Source organism: Triturus cristatus, chromosome 4_2 (genome assembly GCF_964204655.1).
Source record: "Triturus cristatus chromosome 4_2, aTriCri1.1, whole genome shotgun sequence".
Classification (NCBI taxonomy): domain Eukaryota; kingdom Metazoa; phylum Chordata; class Amphibia; order Caudata; family Salamandridae; genus Triturus; species Triturus cristatus.
In genome coordinates, this window is record NC_140586.1 from 948,490,092 (window position 1) to 948,512,414 (window position 22,323).

General features: G+C 49.2%; 1 long non-coding RNA gene across 2 annotated transcripts in view; it reads left to right on the forward strand.

The window, feature by feature from the left end:
* LOC146839060 (uncharacterized) overlaps positions 1-22,323 on the forward strand; it is a 316,080-nt gene that overhangs the window by 86,288 nt on the left and 207,469 nt on the right. The gene's annotated exons all lie outside the window — the stretch shown is intronic.

Genomic DNA, 22,323 nt, shown 5'->3' on the forward strand with positions numbered 1-22,323 from the left:
TGCAAAATGGAAAAGATTTGCCATTTACTGCACTAACAATAATATACACCCACTGGATGCATCCATCCAGAACATCATGTTCGAGGCATATGAGCTGCAGATTATACACTGTGCATAGCTCGCCATCTGGTGTTGGGCCCGGATGTTTGCAGTTTGTTTTTCCTCTTGGAAAGTCTTTGGAAGTCACGAGGTTGGTGACTCCTCCTTTGGTTCGTATTGCGCATGGGCTTCGGCTCCATCCTCAGATTGTTTTTTCCGCCATCGGGCTCGGATGTAATACTTCGCGCTCCGGTTCCGAACTTTCCAGTTCAACGATCGACGCAAAAATCCTCGCTCATCGAGCCTCTTCAGATAATAAATCATCTTAATCACCTTCTCTTCGGCACTTCTTCGATTCCGGTCGTCGACGGCGGCCTTCGGGCCTATTCCGGCTCCTGTCTCGGCTGATGGAAAGAACTCCCTTCAAGAAGTGCCCTCGATGTGGGTCCAAGTTTCCCCAGACCGATCTTCATGAGGTGTGCAACCTCTGCCTCTCCCCAGAACACGAGGCCCGAGACTGTCCCGCCTGCAAGTCTTTTCGCTCTAAAAAGACTATTCGAGATCGACGGGCTAGACGCAACATGGCGCACTCCTCGACCTCCGCTCCAGTCGACATCTTCGGGGACGACGTCGAAGCTCCGGGACAGCAGAACATCGAACAGGAGGACAACGACCTCGTCAGTGCTTCCGAGGATGACGACTCAGATGTGGAAGACATCCCCCCGGCGCAGCGGGTCGTGAGTACAATACCTCCTCCCACGCCGATACCCAAAAAGGCTTCGGTCACACCTTCGCCTCCGGGCCTAGGCAAGACCAAGGATACTGCTTCTCACACCCCACCTTCGGGCCCGGCAAAGAAGCCTATTAAGCCTTCCGGCAGCTCGGGTCTCGAGCCAGCTGACCACCGGTACCGAAAAACACCCTTCGGCCTCCACCTCCACACCGAACCTGGCACCAAAGCCTTCGGTGTCGAAACCTGCTCTTCTGGCGTCGACCAAACATCACAAGGCCCTCGGCACCGACACTCGCGTGCCGAAGCCTTCTTCGGCACCGACACTCGCGTGCCGAAAGCCTTCTTCGGCACCGACCAAAAAATCGGAGGTCCCAAAGAAGCACGGCTTAGACAAGCCTAAAAAGCCGTCGGCCCCGAAAACTTCGGCGCCGACCGAACAACCGGTGTCGCAAGAACTTTTCACGCCGGATCCTCTGCAAAAGACACTCACCAAGGACCCAAAAACTGGACACTTGACATTGTCTTCAAAAAAGAGACACTTGGACAAACCAGCTCCACCTCCACCTCCAAAGAGGAAAGACATTGCTACCTCTCCTTTCAGGGTGCCTTCCCCACCTCCTCCACCCTCCCCACCTCCACCCCCTCCACCTCATCGTTCCCCAACCTTGTCTCCTGTCCCAGACGATTTGGGAGACCCTTATTATGATCCAGCAGATGTGCCACAAGACCCCACCCCTACTGGATCTCCAGACCCATGTGACGACTAGAACAATCCGGACATCCCAGATGTCCCACAGGATGACCTCTACCCATCTAGGCCATCTCCACCTGAAGATTCCTTAGACTTTCACCACTTGTTACAAAGGGCGGCACACTACCACAGGGTGGAGTTACATACTGACCCAGTGGAGGAAGATTTTCTCCTAGACACCTTCGACGATGCACATAGGTCTACTGCCATTCTACCTATGTTAAAGGGAGTAATTAAACATGCACCTGAGGTCTTTAAAGACCCAGTCAGGGACAGGGTCCTAAACCCCCGTATAGAGAAAAAATACAAAGCCGCCCCCACAGACCCTTCATACATTAAAGGCCCTGCACCATTGGATTCCCTAGTGGTATCTACAGCTAGGAAGCGCTCAAATTCTCAGGCGTCAGGCGAAGCACCACCACCTGACAAAGAGTCCAAGCTCCTAGACGCGTCAGGGAAGCGCACTGCGTCACAAGCCGCCAATATATGGCGTATCGCCAATACGCAAGCGCTGTTCGCCAGATACGACAGGGCGCATTATGATGAGCTAGAGACCATCATGCACCATCTCCCTGTAAAGTACAAGAATAGGGCTAATGAATTGATCCAAGAGGGAAAAACAATAACTAATACCTCTATACGCTGTGCCTTAGATGCAGCAGATACAGCCTCCAGGGCCATAAACACCAGTGTCCTTCTCCGTCGCCATGCCTGGCTCAGAGTTTCAGGTTTTAAACCTGAGGTACAAGCCTCTATATTAAACCACCCATTCGACCAAGATCATCTATTTGGCCCCAAAGTTGATGAAGCCCTCAAAGATGAAAAAAGATACTGACACCGCGAAATCCATGGGAGCCCTGCAGTCACACACTCCCAGGCGCTCCTTTCGCCGCTCTTCCTTTCGGGGCACGGGCAGAGGCTACTCCTCGGTTAGTGCATCCACGTCCTACAAATCCCCTCCTCACTCTACCTTCACAAAGGGTTATCAAAGAGGCGGATACAGAGGCAATAATAATAAGGGCAGAGGCAAGACAAATACCGCCCGCTCTGCCACACCTCCTGCCCAATGACTTTCCCCCGCTCCCTCCAGACCATTCCACTCCGGTCGGGGGCAGAATACAACATTTACCCCAGTATTGGAACTTTCATAGATTCTCATGCTTTGTATCATTCCCCGTCGTCGGAATGGGAGCCTCGGTAACAAAATATATATATATATACATATGTATAACCATAGAAACAAAAGAGAAAAATAGGCCTAGGCCTCATCTCATTTTGTAGTATATCACCCTCTTTGTGTAAAAGAGCCCAAACTTTTGCCAGGGCCAATCAGCACAGCCTCACCCTCTGGAACCTTCCTGAGAGAGCTCAGAGCCTCAGATTTTTCTACCGCACGTTGTGCTAGGGAGTCTCCACTGAGCTCTGCTCAGTTTTTCACAGAGTTACTTTTGGATATCTTTATTACCATCTTTTGAGACAGAATGTCAGAAAAGGAGAAGAAAGCTTTATTTAGGGCTTGTGCTTCTTGTGGGAAGAAGAGGCTGTTTGTGGAAGACAGGCATGAGAACTGCATATACTGCCTGTACCCGGAACACAAGGCCACCGACTGTAAAATCTGTCGGACCTTTTCGACCAAGACCTTGAGAGACAGAGAGGGGCGCTTGCTGACGTGGCTGCAGAAGATAAAGACCAGGGAGGTCATTTCTTCGGATGAGGAAGGATCTATCTCTGGTACCTCCTCCAGGAGATCGAAGAAGAGGGGTAGGTCATCGCCCTCCACTTCTGCGGAACCCCCTCTCAAGGTTCCTCTCAAAGCCCCTCACGGGATCTCTGACAGGTCTGAGGAGGCTGGTCCCAAAAAATCTCCTCACGACAGTGTAAAGGAGAGGCAGGGACGGGCTACTGTGGACATAGCCCCTAAGGACAATAAGGGGGTTGCTACATCTACCCCTCCGTCCCAGAAGGAGAAACCTGTAAAGAAACAGGCTGCAGAAACTCCTCAGTCGGTGCCACTGAAGAAACCGCGTCCGTCGACGCAGGCGGCAGCAGGTACGTCGACGACGATCTCCTCAATTAAGCCTATTTCCATGGGGTCGTCCACGAGACCGTCGACAATATCTACTTTGTCGACGGCGGTGTCGACGACGAGGACCACGTCGACGATGACGAGGACGACGACGAGTTCGTCGATGTTGATGACTACAAGTTCGTCGACGAGACTGTCGACGGGTGCTCCGCCGACGATGAAACAGACTACGTCGACGAAAAAGAAAGCTCCGACGACGACTGCTCCGTCGACGACTGCTCCGTCGACGACTGCTCCGGTGACGGCTGCCCCGTCGACGACTGCTCCGTCGACGACTGCTCCGTCGACGAGGATTACAGGACTGTCGACGGCCTCATCGTCGACGACGATTTCAGCTCCGTCGACGACAGTTGCCTTTCAGTCGTCGTCGAGTGCGTCGACATTGGAAATCCCGTTGCCATCGACTCCGTCGACGAGACCGCCGACGGGACCGTCGACGACGAAAAATTTGGATTTCTCAACCCAAAGATTAGTGATTACACCGGACATGACTTCCCCTAGGCGGGTCACGCCTTTGCCACCATCCATGCTTCTCGAGGACTCGGAGGAGGATGAGGAGGATGGGCAGTTTGGGGACGCATACAGCCTTTCAGACCTGAATGTCAAACAGCAGGACACAGATACGGAGGAGTTTTATGGCCCAGAGGGGCAGGAGAGGCACCAACAGGGATTACGCCCCCGCCCTATAAGGCAGGACCTAATTGCCTTGCCAGTGGCTTTGGTGTCGGATTTGCAACAGATGCTGCAAGACTATAGATCTCGTTTTCCGACGTTGCCGGATCGCACTCCAGTGCGTCCTTCTCCTTTGGAAGTGCCACGTGACATACCAATGGACTTGCCACCTCTACCAAGAGAGGTACCTCGGTCCATTTCACCAGTGCTGCCCTTAGTGGTTCCCCAACCTTCAGGTACGGAACCTGCTGATGATGACGCGGACGATGGAGATACGGACGAAGACGACGAGGGACAGGTGATCCCTCTTACAGATCCAGGCGATCCAGATGGGGACCCTGATGATACACAGGATCCTGATGCTGTAGGCCGAGAGACAAATATATCGCCTCCGGTGGACATTGGGGGTTTCCATAATTTGATGGAACGGGCATCCAAGAGGTTTGGTTTGCCCTTTACGGCGGAGCAGTCCGACTGCTTCCTTTATGACTTTAAAGCCCAATATAAGAAGTCTGTAAGATCAATTCCCATTATAGAACATGTCTGGGATGAGGGACTGAAGACAATGCAGAATCCAGCAACCGTCATTCCGGTTCTTCCCCGGCTGGAGAAGAAATACAAGGCACCAGAGGGCAGTCCTGCGTGTCTTCTAGGACAACCTAAGCCGGATTCTGTTATTTCTCAAGCTGCTCAAAGTAAATCTAAGAATCCGTCCACTCCTTTAACCACGCCTCCAGATAAAGAAGGCAGAAGACTGGACAATGTGGGTAAAAGATTCTCCACCATGGCCAGCTTGTTGGTGCGGGCAGCTAATTCTCTGGCTATTCTGGGCAGATACGACCGCCAGATGTGGTGTGATATGGAACCATTCCTGGACCAGCTACCAGAAACTAGTCAAGACGAAGCCAGACAGGTGCTGTTGGAGGGAGAACGATGCTCTTCGGAAGTCATCGACTGTGCGATGGACATTGCCTCAACTGCTTTTAGGGCTTTGGCGGGCTCAGCCGTCTTGCGCCGCCAAGGCTGGTTGAAGGCGACTTGGTTTCGCCAGGAGGTCCAGAATAAGATCTTGGACCTCCCCTTTGACGGAGAGATGCTTTTTGGAAAGCATGTGGATGACGCCCTCCAAGGCATTAAAAAGGACACCGATACAGCTAAGTCCTTAGGCTCTTTGACCTACCGTAAGGTGCCATTTAAGGGGGCACGTGGTCGGGGGTTTTCTAACTACAGAGGAAACCAACGACAGTATTCCTCTCAATCTGGACAGTCCTATAAAGGACAATATTCCAGCCAGCGCCAAGGACAGTCGGCGTCTTTCTCTCGGCAGTCCCAGAGAGGACGTCAGAATCGTCAGGGACGAGACAACGCCAAGAGGCAATAGCGGCCTCCTGGCTCTGGCTACTGTTCCTCCCCTGCCACAAACACCGATCGGGGGCAGGATATCTTTTTGTCTGGACAGCTGGGTGCGTTTAACATCAGACCGGTAGGTCTTGAACATAGTTCAGAGTGGCCATACGTTGGAGTTCCAAGATCTTCCTCCAACAAGAGCTCCAGACGCCCGTGCAGCGAAACATCTCCGACTCTTACATCTCGAAGCCCACCAGCTTTTCATCAAGGGGGCGATAGAGCCTGTGCCACTTTCACAAAGGGGCAAGGGGTTTTATTCCAGGTTCTTCCTGGTTCGGAAGACGGAGGAGGCATGGCGTCCTATACTAGACCTCAGGGAGCTCAACACCTATCTCATCAAGCTCTCTTTCAGGATGGTCACACTCCAGGATATTCTAAGGCTGCTCAATCCGGGAGATTTTTTGGCATCCCTGGATTTAGAGGATGCTTACTTTCATGTTCCGATCCACCCAGCTCACAGGCAATATCTACGCTTCACAGTAGGCAAGAGCCATTTCCAGTTCAAGGTGCTCCCGTTTGGCCTTCGGTCGGCACCCCGCATTTTCACGAAGATGCTGGCACCAGTCGCTGCTTTCCTGAGAAAACAGTCCTTGGAAGTGTTCCCGTACTTGGACGACTGGCTCATCAAGGCTCCATCGTTCAGGGCAACGTCTCAGGCTGTGTCAACTTGCATAAGATTGTTCGCCCATTTGGGTCTTCAGCTCAATGTGTCCAAGTCGGAACTGATACCCTCCAGGTCACGGAAGTTCCTTGGGGCAATTCTGGACACGAGACGATGCACGGCTCGTCAGTCAGAGGAGCGTCAGGGCAAACTGGCCGCTTCCGCTCGTCTAATACTGCACAAGAGACATGTATCGGTTCGACAGTACAAGTCCTTGCTCGGATCAATCTCATCCTGCATACCTTTGATACCGCATTGCAGGCTACATATGCGTCCTCTACAGGAGGAGCTGGACAAACAGTGGCGTCAGGCAGAAGGATCGTTCAACGACAAAGTATGGATAACACCTGCCATGCGCACGGCTTGCGAATGGTGGCTGGTGAAGGAAAACATCGCAGGAGGATTAACGTTCCGAGTCCCTCCTTCGCCTATGGTGGTGACCACGGATGCTTCCCTAGAAGGGTGGGGAGCTGTCCTCCAGGAGCTTCAGGTCAGCGGTCACTGGAGTCCAGCAGACAGACTGCGCCACATCAATCTTTTGGAGCTGAGGGCCATTCACTTAGCCTTGCTGGCGTTCCTCCCCAGACTTCAGAACCGTGCAGTGCTGGTCCGGACAGACAACACTACGGCCATGCACTATATAAACAAGCAAGGGGGAACGAGATCACGGACGCTGTCCAAAGAAGCTCAGGTGATCTGGGAATTTGCCATCTCTCACGGGATCACTCTGCGAGCCGAGCACCTGGCGGGGTGTCTCAACATCACAGCGGATGCTCTAAGTCGGCAGACGAAGGTGACACACGAGTGGGAGCTGGATCAGGCCACTCTGGAGGCAGTGTTCAAGAAATGGGGTACTCCGACCATAGACCTCTTTGCGACCCCGGAGAACGCCAAGTGCCGGTTTTACGCAAGCAAGGTTCCCCAGCGAGGGTCTCTGGGGAATGCCCTTTCGATTGCTTGGTTCGGCGCATTTTGCTACGCCTTTCCTCCAATTCCCCTCATTCCTCGAGTTCTCAGGAAGGTCAGGGCAGAACCATGCAAAATGATCCTCATTGCTCCAGCATGGGCGCGGCAGTTCTGGTACTCGGAACTCCTACTTCTCTCCCAAGATCGCCAGATTCGCTTGCCACTGATTCCATCTCTGTTATCGAGAAATCAGGGGCAAGTCCTCCATCCGGATCCGGAATCACTTCACTTGTCAGCGTGGCTCCTGAACACAGAGAATTCCGCCATCTGAATCTGTCTAAGGAATGCAGGGATGTTCTATCTCAAGCACGGGCACCAAGCACTAATAAGACCTACAGGGCAAAGTGGAAGAGATTTTGCCTTTGGTGCCAGAGGAATAAACTCCATCCTTACAAATCCCGGCCACATCAGATTCTGCCCTATATCCTGTCCCTGGCAAAATCAGGTCTGGCGCACTCTTCGATCAAGGTGCATCTGGCTGCCTTATCCCGCTTTCGACGGAAGACATCGGGGCCATCTCTATGGTCTGCAAGAATTGTTAAGCAGTTCCTTAAGGGGTTATTTCGGATGTATCCTCCGGTCCGGCCACCTCCGCCTATCTGGCAACTTAACCTGGTACTGGCTCAACTGATGAAAGCGCCCTTTGAGCCGATTCACAAAGCGGATTTGAAGTTCCTATCTTGGAAGCTGGCCCTTCTCCTAGCATTGACTTCGGCTAGGAGAGTTAGTGAACTCCAGGCTCTCTCTATAGTGGAGCCTTTTCTACAGTTCAAGACGGATGTCATGATTTTGAGAACCAACCCAAAATTCATCCCGAAGGTGCCTTCGGAGTTTCATTTGAATGAACCCTTAATTTTGAACTCCTTTTTTCCGCGTCCTTCCACTCAAGCGGAACGAACATTGCATTCTTTGGATGTCCAAAGATGCCTGAAATTCTATCTGGAGCGCACACGCTCTTTCAGAAAGTCTACTCAACTATTTATCGCCTACAGTGCACCACGGAAGGGGTTACCGCTCGCTAAGAGTGGCATTTCCCGCTGGATCTCCAGTGCAATTCAGTACTGTCATCAGGCTGCGGGCAAACCTTTGGATAAAAGGGCCCGGGCGCATTCTACGAGAGCGATGGCGTCTTCAGTGGCTCTCTTTGCTGGAGTGGCGATTAAGGACATCTGCAGGGCAGCAACGTGGAGCAGTGTACACACCTTCACGAAGCACTACTGCCTGGAATCGGTGGGACGAGCTGACGCTGCGGTTGGTCAAGCAGTCCTCCGGAATCTTTTTCAATGAGAGGTGAGCTTTCCCTACAATCCCTCCATCCTGGTAAGCACATTTGGTTTCAGTAATGGTTGTTTTATCATGTGCACTGAGATGATTTTGTAAAGCCATGTAATTACCGAAATGTGCTTGTCGTGATCTACTGCTTGCTATTCTGATACAAAGCATGAGAATCTATGAAAGTTCCAATACTGGGGTAAGAAAACAAGTTACTTACCTGTAACTTTGGTTCCCCAGTATTGGTAACTTTCATAGATTCTCATGCGCCCACCCACCTCCCCTGGGAAAGCTCTGCCGGTTTACTAAGGTAGTGGCTGTTGGCACAACGGCTACGAAAATCTGAGGCTCTGAGCTCTCTCAGGAAGGTTCCAGAGGGTGAGGCTGTGCTGATTGGCCCTGGCAAAAGTTTGGGCTCTTTTACACAAAGAGGGTGATATACTACAAAATGAGATGAGGCCTAGGCCTATTTTTCTCTTTTGTTTCTATGGTTATACATATGTATATATATATATATTTTGTTACCGAGGCTCCCATTCCGACGACGGGGAATGATACAAAGCATGAGAATCTATGAAAGTTACCAATACTGGGGAACCAAAGTAACAGGTAAGTAACTTGTTTTCTTCCTTCACGTCTGGGAGACAATCACCTCAGACAGATGGGTGACACAAATTATTCGTTCAGGGTATTGCCTAGAATTAACATCTACCCCCCAAACATTCCGCCCAGGCAACGCCCTATCTCTCAGTAACATACTACGTTACTAAAACAGGAAGTGATCTTCCTCCTGCAAAAAGAAGCCATAGATCAGGTCCCCATAAATCAACAAAATTTAGGGGTTTACTCCCTGTACTTTCTGATTCCAAAGAGAGACGAGACTCTACGACCTATCCTAGATCTCAGACCTCTAAACACTTACATACATTCAGACCATTTTCACATGGTAACCCTTCAACAGGTTCTCCCGCTCCTCTCCCAGAGCGATTTTCTCACCACTCTGGATTTGAAAGACGCATACTTTCACATCTCAGTACACCAGTCTCACAGAAAGTACCTCAGATTTGTGGTGGACGGGCAACACTACCAGTTCAAGGTGCTCCCGTTCGGGGTAACAACAGCACCAAGGGTATTCACCAAGTGCCTAGCGGTAGTGGCTGCACACATCAGAAGACCGCACATTCACGTCTTCCCGTATCTGGACGACTGGCTAATAAAAGCCACGTCCTACGAACAATATGTGCAACATACCGCCGCTACGATCAAACTACTTCACCAGCTAGGTTTCAGGGTGAACCACCAAAAGTCCCACCTGGTACCATCACACACAAAACAATACCTCGGTGCTACCATAGACACCTCAAAAGCCATAGCCTATCCCAATCCTGCCAGGATTGCATACATACAGGCTCTGCGTCAGAAATTCATATTTCAACACTCTCTCCCAGCAAGAGTGTTTATGCAACTGATAGGGATGATGGCCTCTTGCATCTTCATAGTGCCCCATGCAAGACTCCAGATGCGTCCACTCCAAGAGTGTTTGGCACGCCAGTGGAACCAGGCCCAGGGGCAACTAACAGATCTGGTGTTGGTAGACGGTCGCACCCATCGCTCTCTGCAGTGGTGGAACACCACAAACCTTTCCAAAGGTCGACCGTTCCTGGACCCGGTTCCACAAATAATACTAACAACAGACGCATCGCTCTCCGGCTGGGGAGCTCATCTGTTACATCTCACCGTACAGGGCACATGGACGCCGCAACAGAAGTTACTCCACATCAACTATCTGGAGTTACTGGCAATCTTCCTCACCCTAAAATCCTTCCAGACGCAGATTGCGGGCAAGGCAATCCTCATTCGCACAGACAACATGACTGCCATGTACTACATTCAAAAACAGGGGGGCACACACTCTCCACAGCTCTCTCAATTAGCACAGAGCATATGGAGATGGGCAATTCCACAGAAAATCTTTCTCCTGGCCCAACATGTCCCAGGAGTCCAAAACACCGTGGCAGATCTGCTCAGCAGACAAACGCAACAGATTCACGAATGGGAACTTCACCCACAGGTTCTTCATCCGTTCTTTCAGAAGTGGGGGCATCCACACATAGATCTATTCGCCACCCACGAAAACAAAAAATGCCCAAGCTTCGCCGCCAGGTATCCACACCCATTGTCCAAAGGCAATGTGATATGGATGAACTGGTCAAACAAATTTGCATACGCCTTTCCACCTCTCCCACTAATTCCATTAGTGGTGCGAAAGCTACAACAGCATTCCCTAACACTGATCCTAGTAGCTCCAACATGGGCCAGACAACCGTGGTACACCACACTGCTGGAACTCTCAGTAGTACCACACCAAAAGCTACACCTCTCACCATGCCTCCTAGCCCAGAACCATGGAGAGATCAGGCACCCGGACCCAGCTCAGCTGAACCTTGCGATCTGGCTCCTGAGGTCCTAGAATTCGGATACCTTAACCTTCCCCCTGATTGCATGAATATTATCAGGGAAGCTAGACGCCCTACTACTAGGGCATGCTATGCTGCAAAGTGGAAAAGATTTGTTGTTTACTGCCACAACAACACAATCGATCCTCTAAATGTGTCCATACAGCACATTATATACTTGCTCCATCTCCAAAGGTGTAACCTAGCATATACATCCATTCGGTTACACCTCGCAGCAATTGCTGCTTACTTACAGAACAGGCAGCACCTATCACTTTTCAGGGTGTCTGCCATTAAAGCCTTTATGGAAGGCCTCAAAAGAGTAATTCCACCCAGAGTACCACCCTCACCTGTCTGGAACTTGAATATAGTTCTCACAAGGCTAATGGGACCCCCTTTCGAACCATTACATAAATGTGAGCTGCAAATTCTCACATGGAAAACAGCATTCCTAGTGGCCATCACTTCCCTTAGAAGGGTTAGTGAAATACAAGCACTCACCATACAGGAACCTTTTCTTCAAATGCATCATAACAAGGTGGTACCCCGCACCAACCCAAAATTTCTACCCAAAGTCATTTCTCCCTTCCATCTAAACCAGTCGGTAGAATTACCAGTCTTTTTCTCACAACCTCAAACCGTTGCGGAAAGGGCTTTACACACACTGGATGTTAAAAGTGTTTTACTTTACTACATCCAAAGAACACAACCTTTCAGAAAAACCAAACAGCTATTTGTTTCTTTCTCTCCACCACATAAAGGCAACCCTATTTCTAAATCAGGGATAGCTAGGTGGATTGTAAAATGCATACCGATTTGCTACCACAAAGCAAAACGAACGCTATCTGTTCCCCCTAAAGCCCACTCTACAAGGAAGATAGGGGCTTCTATGGCTTTTCTAGGAAACATACCACTAGATGACATCTGCAAAGCAGCGACATGGTCAACACCGCACACTTTCACAAAACATTACTGTGTAGATGTGCAAACCAAGCAACAAGCTAGTGTGGGCCAGGCTGTATTAAAAACACTGTTCCAAACAACTGCAACGGATGCCGGTGGTCGCCGCTAGGGTTGGGTACTGCTATATAGTCTATGCACAGTGTATAATCTGCAGCTCATATGCCTCGAACGGAATATGCTACTTACCAGTATGCATCTGTTCTTGGCATGTAGAGCTGCAGATCTATACACGCCCACCCGCCTCCCCGGCTACCTGTATCCGTTCCAGTCTATCTTATGTAGATACAACACACATGGGTTTCTTTACTGTTATCACTACGCTCCATCTTTCCCTGCTGGCGAAAAACAATCTGAGGATGGAGCCGAAGCCCATGCGCAATACGAATAAAAGGAGGAGTCACCAACCTCGTGACTTCCAAAGACTTTCCAAGAGGAAAAACAAACTGCAAACATCCGGGCCCAACACCAGATGGCGAGCTATGCACAGTGTATAGATCTGCAGCTCTACATGCCAAGAACAGATGCATACTGGTAAGTAGCATATTCCTTGCTACTTACTATACTTGCAAAGATGTAATTTAGCATACTCATCTATACGTCTCCACCTAGCAGCCTACTTACAAAATCAACAGCACTTGTCACTCTTTAGAGTCCCTGCGATCAAAGCCTTCATGGAAGGACTGAAAAGGATTATTCCTCCCAGATTACCACCCTCTCCAGTGTGGAATCTAAACATTGTTCTTACTAGGCTCATGGGACCCCCATTTGAACCTCTGCATAAGTGCGAACTACAGTTCCTCACATGGAAAGTAGCTTTCCTTATCGCAATCACATCCCTCAGAAGGGTAAGTGAAATCCAGGCTTTAACCATACAAGAACCATTCTTACAATTACACCCTAACAAAGCGGTTCTAAGGACAAATCCAAAATTCCTCCCAAAAGTCAAATCACCTTTTCATCTTAACCAATCAGTAGAGTTACCAGTGTTCTTTCCAAACCCAGACTCTGTAGCGGAAAGAGCTCTTCATATCTTGGATGTTAAAAGAGCCCTTCTTTACTACATTGACAGAACCAAATCATTCCGCAAAACAAAACAATTGTTTGTGGCTTTCTCTCCACCACATAAGGGCAACCCATCTCCAAATCTGGGATTGCTAGGTGGATAGTTAAATGTATCCAAATATGCTACCAGAAAGCTAAACGCACACTAACAGTTCCCCCTAGAGCGCATTCCACACGCAAAATAGGGGCTTCCATGGCATTCTTAGGGAACATTCCCTTAGAAGACATTTGTAAGGCAGCCACATGGTCTACAACACACACCTTCACTAAACACTATTGTGTTGACGATCAAGCAAAGCAACAAGCTTCTGTGGGCCAAGCTGTCCTTAAAACTTTATTTCAAACTACTGCAGCCGATACAGGTGACCACCGCTAGGGGAGATACTGCTATATAGTCTATGCTAGTGTGTGATCTGCAGCTCATATGCCTCGAACGGAATATGCTACTTACCAGTATGCATCTGTTCTTGGCATGTAGAGCTGCAGTGCCACACACGCCCACCCACCTCCCCGGGACCAGTATCTGTTCCAGCATTATCTTACTTAGATATCACACGTGGACATCTCTCTCTCTCTTCTACTAACTCCATCATTTCCCATCATGGCGAAAAACAATCTAACGATGGAGTTGATGCCCATGTGCACTATCGTCCAAGGGAGGAGTCCCCTATCTCGTGACCACAAAGACTTCTTCCAAGACAACAACAACGTGCAAGCATCCGAGCCCAACACCAGATGGCGATCTACTATGCTAGTATGTGGATCTGCAGCTCTACATGCCAAAAATAGATCAATACTGGTAAGTAGCATATTCCTATTGAACTAGTGCTCAATCGATAGTGTTGACAACGACAATACGGTGCACATTAGTGAGAGTGATTAGACCAAAAACACAAAGTCTGCAAATATAGACTTAGTAACATAGCTTGGCTTGTCCTGACACTCCCTGGCCAAATCCCACTACATAAAACTAGATTGCAAGGATGGTACATATTTAACTTTCACTAGTTCATGGCCAGTCACATGGCCCGGTAGCTCTACCATCCCTCCCATATCTTTCCCATTTACAAGGGCAGCCCCTGCTGAGATGCACCCTGTGTCCACCCGTTGACACCAATCAAGATCTGCTTCCCAATCTTCCACCCTGGGGGGTGAGCTGGCTCCCCAACCCCGTGCAATATTACACTTGCCAACCGCTGAAGCCAGGGCCAGTCATATTCTGCGAAAACTATGCCATGTCACCTCACGCGTGATAATCAGGAGGTGCCATTTGGCCACCATGGGGATCGCTAGTCCCATGACCTGGGACATTATTCTCATGATCTCTACCCAGTAACATTGAATTACCGGACAACTCCACATCACATTACGCAGAGAGGTGGCCGTCCGCCCTATTCGGTGCAACAAAGTTCTGGAGTAGTAGGTCCTATGTAGGATCTGTAGTTAAATAAGACCAAAAAGAGTTCTAATTGCCACCTCCCTGGCACCCTGAATGGCCTCAACCCTATCGCCATCGCCAAGCGTGCCTAGATCCCTCTCTCACACAGCCCTCTGCGTCCCCAAGGGATTAAATTCTATAACATGATTCTACCTACTGGTAACTGGCTGCCATTATATCCTTGTCGCTCTCCCCGGTCCACCGCGGGTGAAGTCCCGATTGTGTGGAGGGAGACCTAGGCGACTTCCAGTAGTGAGGTTAGCGCTCTAGTGGACGCTTCCCTCTAGGACATAAAACCGGGTGCTCAGTCCGACGCGCAGCGGACGCGCGTTTGGAGGGCAGAAAGCTTTGTTGGAGGAAATTGTATATTTGCTGGCTTTAAAACTAGCTGTTAGAATTTAGCACACGTCAGAACTTGATTTGTTTATATATCACTTTGAATCTCCGTTTTTTAACCTCACCACATATGCTGCTACATGTTTTTAAATTGTGATTATATTCTGTAATGTGATTCTACCTACTTGTAACTGGCTGCCATTATATCCTTGTCTCTGTCCCCGGTCCACCGCGGGTGAAGTCCCTATTGTGTGGAGGGAGACCTAGGTGACTTCCGGTAGTGAGGTTAGTGCTCTAGTGGACGCTTCCCTCTAGGACATAAAACCGGATGCTCAGTCCGACGCGCAGCGGGCGCGCCAAAGGCAAACCCGTCTGCGCCCGTCCGCGCACGAGCGGGACCAGGGACCACCCCCCTGGTAGTTGCTTGAGAAGCATTCTTAGCTACAGCCCACAATCCTTGTATGGGATGCGAGGACATTCTAGTGCAAATTGTTTTCACGCAATGAATATTGCCAATGGTCTCCCTCACTGTATGCATTGTGATTTTACTTATCAAGTACATAACAATATAGGGGGTTCTGTTACTCCCCCTCCTTCCATCAGATTGTTTCTTTTGAACTGCAAGTCACTTTTAAAACATTCAACCGAGTTTACATTATTATTGGATAAGTTAAAACCGGACGCTCTCTTTCTAACTGAGACCTGGCTTCATAGTGAGGCTGATCCGGTCCTCGTCCAAACTCTCCCACCAGGCTACCTAATTCATAGGGCTGATCGTAAAATCGGCAGAGGTGGGGGTCTAGCTATTATTTTCAAGGAGATTTTTAGTTGTCGTACTACTACCACCACCCTTGTGGATTGTGAGAGCTTGGCCTTCGCCATAGATTTCTCCCCGATAAATACCTTTTCTGGCCTTTTAATCTATCGACCCCCCGGGGTTGTAGGACAGTTTCTCACTAGCCTCTCCACCTCTATTTCTAACTTGGCCTTAGTTCCTTCTAATTTTACCGTACTTGGAGATCTCAATATTCATTTAAATGACCCTCTTGATCACTTGGCCAAAGAGCTCTCAATGAACCTCTCAGCATTTCAACTTATTCAAAAAGGACTCATACCCACCCATATTAAAGGTCATCTTCTCGACCCGGTTTTTAGTAACCTACAACAATTGGTGGTTGGTACTCCTATTCCACTTCCATGGACAGACCATTTTCTGATCCCCTTGGTGTGTGAGGGGCGTGGTCCCACCTCTTCCCCTAATAAAGTACCAGTGTTGGCAAGAAATTGGTCGAGGCTTTCACCTTGCCTCTGGACCGCTGCTCTTGAAGCTTCTAGACCTTCCAGACCAGCTAATACCGCCGGCCTGGATCTGGCCATTGACAACTTTAATCATTGGATCACAAGCACATTGGATTCAGTTATCCCCAAAAGACACGTCTATAGGAAATGCAAACCAAGGGAGGCGCCCTGGTTCTCCTCTAAATTAAGAGAATTAAAACAAATGTGTAGAAGGTCAGAGAGAAGATGGAGGCAGAACTATTCCGAATCCAGGAAACTAGACTATAGGAAATTAATTAGAATGTATAAAACTGAAATTAAAACCGCACAAGCCATTTTCTATGAGGAGAAAATTACTTCAGCCTCAAATTTTCCTAAGGAGATCTTCCAAATTGCTAAAACTTTAGTAACCCTACCTCAGAAAGCTCAAATCTTAGAGGGGGCACAAACCCGCTGTAACAATCTTGCGGAATTTTTCCATCAAAAAATCCTAAATATTTATCTATCTTTCCCAGCCTCTCATAATGACTCAAGTGCCTGTCAACTGGCAGAATCGGTCGAGGAACTTCAGTCTTCATTAGAGCAATTTCCTCTTTTAGATTTCACCTCACTTGACCTGATCATGTCCATGGTAACCTCAGGCTCCCCCATTGACCCTGCTTGTCCTCAGTCACTTGCCCTGGTCACTAACACCATTCGTCCCGTCATTCTCGATCTATTAAATTTATCTATCTCTTCTGGTGTGGTCCCTCCTACTTGGAAATGTGCCCGGGTGAAGGCTCTTTTAAAAAAAAAACTTCTCTTGATCAGTCCAATCTAACTAATTATCGTCCCATATCTCTCCTTCCTTGGTTGAGCAAGTTGTTTGAGAAACATGTGAATACCATGTTAGTGGAGTACTTGGAGTCCAATTATCTTCTTCACTGCTCTCAAACTGGCTTTCGTTCTCAGTTGGGGACGGACACTGCCCTTTTAGCTGTAACTGAGGAGGCGAGGAAGATTGTAGATCAGGGCGGCACGGCGGCAATCATCCTTCTTGACCTTAGTGCCGCATTCAACACTGTCAATCATAACATTATGATGTGCCGCCTTAAAAACCTTGGTGTTTCCGGCACGGCCTTAGCTTGGTTTCGATCCTTTCTTACTGATCGTTTTTTCCAGGTGTTTGAAGGAGATGTGGTGTCCAACCAGCTGCCGTTAAGCTGTGCGGTACCTCAGGGCTCGTCCCTGAGCCCCACGTTGTTTAATGTTTATATGAGCTGCCTGGCTGAGATTGTCCATCCTTTCGGCATAAAAATTGTCACCTATGCAGATGACACTCAGCTCGTGGTGGCACTAAACCACCCCGAGAGGTCATCTGGATCCCTGGGTCTATGCCTAGAGGCAGTTGCTGGATGGATGGAACTTTCTTATCGTAAGCTCAATGGGGATAAGACCGAGCTCATGTTTCTCGGCAACTCCCTCTCCATCAACCCTGTTTCTTTTTGGCCGGACTGTCTTGGTCCCGCCCCAGATCCTAAACCCTAGATTAAGATCAAAGTTACTGGTGCCTGCCAAGCAGGGGAGTCACTCCTTGACTCCAAGGGAGATTCTTCAGTCTTCCAGAGATAGTGGAACGTCGAAGGGCCAGGATTCTTCTTTGTAGAGCATCGTCCAGGGTTAATCTGAATTGCATTGGCAATGCTTGCTATCTTTTAGTGAAGATAGGGGAGGGACTAGCTCTATGACCACTCCTCTAGGAGGGTCAGGGTAGTGGGTGGTTACACCCACTTCCCTTTGTCCAGTTTCGCACCAGAGCAGGGGCAGGTAGCCCCTGAACCAGTTTGAGCTGGCATATGCACAGAGGAGCCTACTGCTCCCCCAGTGCAGGACTTCAAAGCACTCCAAGAGTGCACCCACTCAGCTCCAATACACTAAATCCTGTCTGGGAGGTGGTGACACCTCCCTGTGACAGGATGTCTTTTGTTGGGCTCCCTCCACTGCGAGTTTCGGTCAGCAGCAGGAGAGCAGCCCAGTGTCTGTGCTGGTGGCATCCATTTTGTGATGCCAGGGCTCTAGGAGATTTCTACCGTTTAGTACAGTGGTACATGTCATCCCCTCTAGAAGGGTGGGATCATACTCCCACACCAGTTACTGGTGTGGGGGTATGATTCCAAGTTGTTTGACACCAAACACAACATATTTTGATGCAGTAATTCCAAAGTTAGCATTTACCGCAAGGTTAAATTGCACTTAAGAGTATATGGTTTAACCGCATCCACAAACAGCAGCAGCGAATAGACTCTGCCAGCTGCAGAGGGGTCCTGCTCATGCAGAAGCACCCCCTCACATAGTAAACCAAGCACCCTGCCCTCAGGATTGATAGGGCCTGCAATAGGGGTGATTGATAGGTTTATATGTGTGTGTATGGCGAGATATAGGAACCTATACCTCCGTGAGGAGTGCTAACACTACCTCACACAGGCTGCAGTAGCAGACCTGTGGTGTCAGATTGAGAATGCTTCCCAGGGGTGGCATAATACATGCTGCAGCCCCTGGTAGGCCTGTGAAGTACCAATGCCCTAGGTACCTAAGGTACCATATACTATGGGCTCATAAGGTACCACAGTATCCAATCACTAGTGCATCTAATATGCACACCAATCATGTAAGGGAGTAAGCAGATAGGCTGGGGTCTTGGATAGCAGGATCCCAGCCAGACTAGTCAAAAACCATTCAAACACCAGGAAAAAGTGGGGGCAACCATATAGTCAGATTCCACCTTCCTACATAACCCCCCCTCCCCCCAGACGAAAGGAGATAAGGCTAACCTTGCCCAGTTAAGCCTTTATTTCCTGAGTGGCCATATAAGGAAGAACCTGCACTAGCATGGTTGCTCCCTGTCTCATGGTCCACTTGGGAAATCCTACCCCAAGGGGTTTGGGAGTTTCTCCAAAGTCTAGGGAAATTACCTGTATTGTTTTCTGGTACAGAAGAAGGCTGGTGGGGTGTCTGAGTCTGGAAGTGAGGCCCTATTTGGGGTGGTCTCAACTTCCTCAGAACACTGGTCACCATGGAAGCCTTTCTGTCCATGACTGTGTCATATCTGGCCCTAAGGGTCAACCTGTGGCTGCCTACAGCTGGGGGTTGGGTCCCTCTGGTTGGAGCAGTGGAGGGCATTGGAATGGTTGGGGCAACTATGTCCCAGGTCTCCCTGTGCCCAACAGAGTCCATCTGGGGTATGCCTGTACCTAGGGGTAAGGGGGATCCCTCAGTGTGTAGAGGAATATTCACCTGGCTAGAACTACTCTGCTGGGTGTCCCTAATCTGCTGATGAGGGGGTTGCTCTGGACAGGGGCCCAATAGGGGTCCACTGACCTCCCTGACCTCTGCAGCCCTGGGCTGACTGAGGCAGGGTAGAGAGGGACAGGATACCTGCTCCAGACTGGGTGCCACCTTGGAAGGATCCCCTGCCATCAGAGTTGTGGCCAGGACAGGCCTGACCACTTCTGGGGCAGTTACTTCACAAGGGGCAGGGGCAGTTCCCTGAGAAAGCTGACCCTTACCTTTAGTCTGGTGGGGGGAGGACTGTTCCTCACTCCCTATGCTCTCTGTTTGTGTGGAGTGATCCATAGTTCCAGGCTTCACTCCCCTTAATTTCTCCTGGGGTGGAGGTGAGGCCCTCGGGGTCTCATCCACTCTCTCAGGGAAGCCTAACATTCTTAAATGGGCATTGTGGTCTACCTCAGCCCAGGCTGAGATTTCCAGATCATTCCCCAGTAGACAATCCACAGGCAAGGTTGGGGTCACTGCCACTCTCTTTGGGCCAGTGACCCCTCCCCAGCTGAGATTTGCCACTGCCATGGGATGGTCTGTCCTAATTTCATCCATATTGGTCACCTGGTAGCTAAACTCAGGTAAAAGCTGTTCTAGGGGAACTAGTCTCTTTGTCACCATGGTGACAATAGCCCCTGTAGGCCACAGCCTTCTGACCATTGATCATGGGCTCTTGTCTGTACCTGCCCAAGATATTGGGACTCATGGTAAAGTTGGCAAACCCCATGCCACCACCACAGACTAGAGTTGCTTGTGTAGGGGACCTGGTTAGGCCAGAGTCCACCTGAGTTCCCCAAGAAAGCCCAACTAAGTTTTTGGGCGCACTCCCACCACCTGGGGGATTACTACTGGTAGTAACAGGAGGTGTTGGAGCTGCAGTGGGAGAAACATTTTCTTTATTGCCATTCTTTGGACAGCTGGAGTCAGTTTTCCAGTGGCCAGGTTGCTTGCACACATGGCAATATGGTTTCTTATTGGAAGAGGAAGGATTTTGGGACCCACCCCCAGAACTGGGTTTTTGGGGCCCTTCAGAGGACTTTTCTGTTTTATTATCCCCGCCTTTCTCTTTGGGCTTAGTGGAATCTTTCTTCTGGTCACCACCTTGGTTCTTGGGCCTAACCCTGGTTCTGACCCATTTGGCTGCCTTCTTTCCCAATTCTTGGGGAGAGGTCAGATCAGAGTCCACTAGGTACTGGTGTAAGAGTTGGTTTTGACAATTATTAAGGATCTGCTCTCTCATGATCAAATTATACAATCCTTTAAAGTCAGTGACTCTACTGCCAACTATCCAACCCTCCAGAGCCTTGGTAGCACAATCTACAAAGTCCACCCAATCCTGAGTCTGTGCTTTCTGGGTGTCTCTGAACTTCAACCTTTACTGTTCAGTGGTTAAGCCAAACCCATCTATTAATGCACTCTTCAGGGATTCATAGTCATTAGCATCCTCTTCTCTAACAGTGAGGAGCTTGTCTCTACCTTTATCTGAAAAGGAGAGCCACAAGATTGCTGCCCACTGTGTCTGGGGGACCTGTTGAACTTTACAGGCCCTCTCCATAGCAGTTATCCATTTGTGGATATCATCCCCACTCTGGTAGGGAGGAACAACCTTGGACAGGTTCCTATGGTCTGGAATGTAATCTCTGCCTCTAGGGACACTGTTGCTGCCACCAGGGGTATCTAACCCCTCCTTAGAAGCTCTTTGGAGCTCGAAGGCTTCCCTATCTAAGGCCAATTGCTTGGTTCTGAGAGCAAGCCTAGCTTCCTCATACTGAAGCATCTTGAACCTTCTGTCAGAGGAGGTCTCCCTGGGATAGGTGGAGTTCCTCTGTTGAACAAAGTCTCTTCCAGAGTGATATGAATGGTCAGATTCCCTTGAAGGGGACCTAGTCCTATCTCCCACTTTGTCAGCTCTCTTAAGGAGAATTCCTCTGTTCTGTTCAGACCTTTCTGGGTCTGGCCCTTCAATCACAGACTCCAGGTCATCTTTATTTTCATCATCAGACCCAGAGCCTATGGTTGACCCACTCCCTGATGCAGACCCACTAGCTCCTAGAGCTTGTTCAGGTCATCTGCTACTAACAGATCTATCAGGTGTTGTGAGGAGGGACTCCTGCCCACCCTCAGTTATCTTTCAAAGCATAAGGCCTTCAGGTCAGTGTAGGCTATGTCTTTGTACTGAGATGGGGTGAACCCACTTGCTCCACCTTGGTGAGACATGCTAGTATTGTGCAGTGTTGTACTACCTACACTAGTTGAGGCCTACTGAACCTAGCTTGAGCTGTAGCAAGGGTGTGCTTATTCCTTCACAAACAGCTCTAAGTTCAGTAGAACTTATTGATACTAGCTTGACTTTATATGTACCTTGAGTACCTTTAGTGGTTTTCAGTTAGTAATTCAAATAGAGATTTTCTGGTAAATCAATGGCAAGCTGGAATCCCACACGCTGCCCACCAATGTGAGAAGTTGGCCTGGCATATGCTGGTCACTAGTTATAGTGGCCACCTTGCACCAGTCCAATTCGACTCTTATGGTAGATAGGTTTAAGACAACCTTTTAAAGAAAGCTATCCTAGTGGTAGCTGTGGAGAGCAGCCTTCAGGCTAAGTCTCTGAGGAATGTAAAGCAGCTTGTTTTACCTTATAATCTCTTGAATTACCAAATGAAAAGGACACCACACAGGTGTATATATATCAAATACATATGTATTTATTCTTAGATACACTCTACTAATCTCTTTATGAGATTAGAACCCAGATACACATTCAAATGTCAACACTTCTCAATAAATTAAGCACAAATATGGCTGTAGCCCTAGGGGCGTACCAGACCATATACTAAGAAAATGGTTTAACAAACTCGACTTGCAAAATGAAAAGGCCTAGGGCCTTG